This window comes from Oryzias latipes, chromosome 1 (assembly GCF_053564925.1).
Source record: "Oryzias latipes strain Hd-rR chromosome 1, Olatipes_Hd-rR_3.1".
NCBI lineage: Eukaryota > Metazoa > Chordata > Actinopteri > Beloniformes > Adrianichthyidae > Oryzias > Oryzias latipes.
The window spans coordinates 25,065,604-25,071,939 of NC_136237.1; the positions used below are offsets into that span (position 1 = coordinate 25,065,604).

General features: G+C 41.7%; 1 long non-coding RNA gene across 1 annotated transcript; it reads left to right on the plus strand.

The window, feature by feature from the left end:
* Positions 1 to 4,071: 4,071 nt before the first annotated feature.
* On the plus strand, positions 4,072 to 4,921 carry LOC144994377 (uncharacterized). The gene is made up of 4 exons (XR_013657902.1): positions 4,072 to 4,213; positions 4,331 to 4,365; positions 4,555 to 4,616; positions 4,776 to 4,921. It is a non-coding gene; the product is annotated as an uncharacterized LOC144994377 (long non-coding RNA).
* Positions 4,922 to 6,336: the final 1,415 nt, after the last annotated feature.

Sequence of the window (6,336 nt, forward strand, 5' to 3'; positions counted from 1 at the left end):
GTCTCAAAATCCTCGCACGACGTAAATGTAATTCTCTACGAATGAAAATTAATGCAGCCTCCTCGTCTATTGGGTCCTCCAAAAAACGACAAGCCATTCTTGTCACTTAGACCGTCTCTGTGTGACGGAAATGTGGGCAATGAAGGTTAAAGCGAAAAATACCGCTTCGTCTTTAAAAAGGGGAGGGGACCGGCAGAAACCTTGAGTTTAGAGAATAAAACCTGCTCCCGACCAGGTTAGGTTTACAGCGTAAGTAACCATGGACACTGACTCCGAGTATAAGTTACCTCTTTTTCAGAAACGGGTTTGACTTACTCTGTTTACTCTGGTTTAACAAAAGGGAGCCGGTTTAGCTTGTGCTGGTTTGCGGTGCCTTCGGTCCGTGAAACCAGGGTTCAAATCCGGGCTGCTCCCTGTTCCCTTCTCTACTTCTGTGCTGGTCCCAAGCCCGGTTGCTTTGATAGGGTTGCGTCAGGAAGGGCATCCAGCGTAAAACATTGCCAAGTTTACCATGTGACTCGTTCGCTGTGGTCACCCCTGATGGGAAAAAGCCGAAAGAGAAACACACTCTGGTTTAACAAACCTCCCATTCTGAAACGGAAAACCCAGGGTTTCCCTGATTTCAGGGTTAACGCACTCAGAGTTTACACTTAACCTCCTTTCTGAAACAGGCCCCTGGCGTGGCTCTGACTGACTCTAGCCTTTTACAAAGAGCCTGGAAGTAAATAAAACAAAAGAAAACAACATTTGAATTCACGAGGAAAAACTGTTCAAGTAATGCTACAACAAATAGTGTGTATAAAATTGTTTAGAAAAGAAAATATCTATATATACCTATATATATACATATATACATACAATACAGACCAACAGTTTGGACACACCTTCTCATTCAAAGAGTTTTCTTTATTTTCATGACTATGGAAATTGTAGATTCACACTTAAGGTGTGTTCTTTGTTGTTTCAAGACGTCAGAGGAAGACTCGTTGTGCGCTGAGACGCTGTGACTTTAACCCAATGTATCATGGGAGATGTAGTAAAAACAGCCAACTAACAACAAACAGACTTGCGTCTCTGAGCTTCATGGTTTTGTTCACTTTTTCCACGGTGTGATGCCGGATTCTGTGGAAAGATACACCGCTAAAGACGAGCTTTAGCTGGTATTTTTTTTAGAACTGAGAGACTTTTATAAAATCGGAACAAGGAAGTGAAGACTTGAACCACTTCTGATTGGTCAGACTGATGACATATGATTAAGTCTCCGAGGATGATTGGTGGAGACAGTTAAAGGGGCGGGACTTTTCCAAAAACAACTGAAGCTACGACTAAATCGCGGCACCGTCATTCTTCTCAGAAGGTCTTTGATAGAATCAAATAAAAACAAAGAAAAAAGTATTTTATGATCTTTCATATTCCTAACTACCCAGTGTTTTATCAGGGCCTGTTTGGAGGAACAAAGAGCTGATATGCTGGAGATGGTAAATGTTTTTAGATCAGTTAGGGGAGGGCAATTTCCCATGGCACTCCTGATCATCTCCCACGGCCACGGCACTCTACACACTGGATGAAAAACACTGATCTACAGTATAATTTTTAAACTGCTGCAATGAAAAGGGAATGATGTTTTTGGTTGTTTTGCAATTTGTTCATTTACCACAAGTTTTATCATTATCGCAATACTGATCATTAATATCACATATCGCAAGGTTTCCTCATATCGTGCAGCCCTAATACAGAGCATCCCTCCTTTACGTGGTCGTAAAATGACAAATAAGATCTTTGACAGCATGAAGTTAACACTCACACAGGTCAAAAACACATTTAAATCTGTGGCAACACAACAAGCACTAACTTTAAGTCTGGCCAAACTGTGAACCAAATGAAAGTGGGCCTTAAAAGCAGCATTATTGAATATTTGCCTGCAGTTTGGTCCATGGCACTTTAAACTATTAGGTTCATGTCTGTGAACTTCACAATACAATGTAAATCCTCTTATGTTTCTAATGTTAAACTGCAAAACTGCCATGTGATCCTATTTACCAACTATAGTCCTTCAGGAAAGGCCCAAATAACTGCACCTGAAAAACCAAAACAAGAGAACAAAAAACTTTAAGATTAAAAACTATACAGACACGTAAAAATAGAAATTGACATTTATTGTCATTCCCCAGTGAAAACTTCCTAAATTTTCTATAAATTATTGGTGTGTCCTGGCTAACAACCATTAACTAAAAGCTCTAAAAACAGAAGAAAAAAACGTAAGAAAAAAAATCCAAAATGCTTAAGTCAGTGAAATTTAAAGAAATGTAACTTGATAAATCTAAATTATTTAACAATTCTCAGAGCAAAATATTTAAAAAATATAACTTCTCTCAGCACTAAATGCATTTTATGAACTTCACCGCTCTCCTACAAAAAACAACAACTTATAAATACTTTTATGGTATCTATCGTTACATATTTTCCTGGCTAAAAAGATGAAATGTGCCATAAAATCCCACGTTTTATCTGTGGAGTTTTCTACGAAGATTCTGTCTGAAGATTAAAAACGTTAGCGCCACATTTAAGCATGAATGATGCTAAGCTAACATGGACTGTCTGCAGCAGAAATGCACGGAAACGATCACAAACCTGTTAGCATCGTATCTATAAAATGTACCGTCACTCCACGGCATCAGAAATACAAACACATGATGTTAATAATGTAGCCGGCCTCACAGGGTTCGGTGTCTGTAGACGTGAATGAAATTATGACGCTCAGACACACACGTCTGTTTACTCCACAGGTCTCTTTATTATAAATCTTGCACAGCAGAACACATGCCCCCTACAGTCCCACTACCGTAACTGCAGTAGTAAATGCATGAACATGAGACACTGCATGGGCTGCTACAATAATATCCAAATATTCTCGGTTTATAGAGCTTAGAAGGCACGGACAAGATTACCGCGTGCTGCAGTCTGGTCTGTGGCAGTCGCATATGGAAAGTTCCAGCAGGAGGGCAGACTGCGCGCTTTAGTTGGTCCAATCAGCATGCAGAAGCATACTAACGACTAAGGTAACGACTAATCGATCCCATATGTTTACAACTAAAAATTAACGCAAAGTGTACGCTTTTTTGGTCAATTCTGATCCATCCATCCATCTTCTTCTGCTCATCCGGGGACCGGGTTGTGGAGGCAGCAGTCTAAGCAGAGATGCCCAGTAAACTTTTCTCTCACAAGCCACTTCCTCAAGCTCTTCGAGGAGGGGCCACACGCCATTCTCATTCCAACTGAGAGCCAAACCCTGTGTCAGAATTGGTGCCTGGACAGAGCCTAATTCTTGATTTTTTTTAACACATTCTGCCAAAAAACAAACATGCAAATGACAAAAAAAAGCCAAGATTTGTGAATGCTCTTTTCAGCAAACTATTACTATTGTTATCATGGCCGGCCCTCCCTATACGCGAATTACGCAGCCGCGTAGGGCCCCCGTCACCTGCAGGGCCCCGAAGTGGCGAAAAAAATAAAATGAAAAAACACCCAAATCTGGCAACCCATTTCATAGCACGTCCGTACCAACGTGCGCTCTGAATGTTGTGCAAAAGAAAGTTGCCTGCACTGTGCAACGTCCGATGGCCCGGCTCCACACGCGACCCGGGCCTCAGTGCTGTGCTGTTTCTGTATGCTTGTGTGAATGTTTGGTCCTAACTTCTGAGTTTTCTGACTTTTCCGCTGGCCTGATCCTGCACATGCAAGAATGCGTTTAGTCCTCATTTTCGTGTTGCTATTGCTCGGAGCTGTCCGAGAACTTCTCGGGGTAAGCTGCTCCAACGCTCCTGTGACCTTGGCTGGAGCTCAACGACACGTCTACGCCAGGGAGTCCTTATTAACCTTACGGCATCGGGGAGACACCGCACCAAGTGATCTACCCGTGGAATTGAGGAGGAAGCCGCTAACATGGAGATTAACGCGGCGAAAAAGAGGACGCCGTGGAGGCGTGCGACAGTGGCTCAGGAAAAGAGGACACTGCCCACCTCTGCCTTCAGTGATCCTCAGCAACGTGCGTGTGTGACAGACAGAGCTGTGGATGGTGGTTTGTCCCTCATGGTGTTCCATAGTTTAACATTCATGGCCAGCACCTGTCTGTTGAGCTGTGATTGGCTCACAAGGCTGATAAATAGCGGCAGTGGGAGTTCCATCTAGATGCTGGTTTCCTGGTTTGGCCTTGGTGGGTGAGCTTGACATGTGGACCTTTTTTACTAAAGCTTTTAATCATTTGAGTCCTTTTACTAAAGTTTTTAAGCATTTGAGTTTGCAACATTTTAAATTCTATTTATACTAACAGGTGGTGGCATGAGTTCTGACCCTGGGGCATGAGAGGTAATATAAGGGTTTGTAAAACATGTGTTTGTCCCAGGGGAGAACTAACTTATTTTTCCTTTTCAAGCAGAGTTGCCACTGCTGTTTTGCTTGTAGTGTTTTTAGTCATTGTTTTTAATGTTTTAACCAACCTTGACACCCTTGCTTTTATCTATTTTTAAACTGTTTTGTGCTCATTTTTAGTATTAGTATCTTGGTGTCTGGACCTGGCTGAAGGTGACTGCCTCCTTCTTTTATCCTTATGGTAGCTGGTGGGTGCCATTATATAGTATTGTGTAAGGGGGACCCCCCCTGTTTTCAGCCCATAAATTAGTGGTGACCTGCTCAGGTGCACCTCTTCTGTTTTGTATTTTCTTTTAATCACTGTTTGGGTTGTGGTGTGTTTTTGTGTGCATTTGGGCCCTGAGCAGGTACTCCTGGTGAGAGTTGGATCAGAGATCTCCCTTGGTGGTGTTTGTGGCTACCCGCCAGTGCAGTGGGGCTGAGGCGATCCTGGAGGCAGCCGCCCTCATGCAGTGTTGGAGTGCGGTCCAACTGTCCGAGTCCATTTTAACTTTCTCTTATGGAATTTGTGTCAAGTTTTTAATAAATTATTGTATGTTTTTAACCTATCAAATCCAGTCTCCATTTGGGGTGCAAATGTAAGAGGGCGTTCGGTCAGACGTGCACTGTCAAGGAAAGTAGACGAACTAAGGATCAACAGTCGGCATCTACATGAATACAGGGAGTCATGTATGATCGTGTTGACGGAAACCTGGCTCCGCGAGGAGACACCTGACAGCTGCATTGAACTGGATGGATTCACCTGCGTGAGAGCGGACCGAGATCTCTCTTCTGGCAAATCCAAAGGTGGGGGTATTTGCATATATGTCCGTGATGAATGGTGCAGCCAAATTACAGTTAGAGACAAAATGTGCAGTCCTGACTTGGAAATGCTGTGCATCTCGTTACGCCCTTTTTATTTACCAAGGGAGTTTGGCAATATTATAGTGTGTGCGGTCTACACCCCCCTGAGTGCGAACACATCAGTGGCCACCAGTCAGTTGGCAGACTGTGTGTATAGACGTCTTCAGCACACTCCAGGGGCCCCGGTGTTCCTACTAGGGGACTTTAACCAAGCACGGCTTGAGCATGCTTTACCGGGGTTTCATCAGTATGTTAAATGTGCCACACGTAATGAGAAGGTCCTTGACAAATGCTATGGGAACATTAAAAATGCCTTCAAAGCTAAATCCCTCCCTCCCCTGGCGAACTCTGACCACACAACCATTCATCTTCTACCCACCTACAAAACTGTTCTAAAATCTTCAAAACCTGTCAAGAAATCTGTGACCAACTGGACAGAAGATAGTGTACTGACTCTGAGAGGTTGTTTTTCCTGCACTGACTGGAGTGTTTTTCATGAACTGGAATTGAATGAATCAACTGAAACCATCACTGATTATATTCATTTCTGCATTGATGGTATTGTTCCAAAAGTTGTCAAACATTTCCCCAACAACAAACCTTATGTAACAAAGGAAGTAAAAAGTTGCATAAATCTAAAAAAGCTTGCTTTTAATAATAATGATAATATTGGATTAAAGACAGCTCAAAAGGATTTGGACATTGCTATAAAAAAGCTAGAAACAAACATCGCCTTGACATTGAGAACAGCTTAAATGCCAAAAACACTAAATACCTATGGGACACAATGAAAAAGGTGACAAACATGAATTCTGTCAAAACCATGAATTTAAATCCAGACATGGTTAAATGTTTTTTTCACTCCTGACTGACAGAACACAACTATGGAATCCTATACTGTTCATAATTAAATATTTAATTAAATAAATAAATATGAACTCATGCAAATACACAATCAACCAATAAATCTCTTATATATATATATATATATATATATATATATATAAAAAGATCATGAAATTGTGAAAAACCTGCACACTGATTTTAAATTAGCCATTATATTAT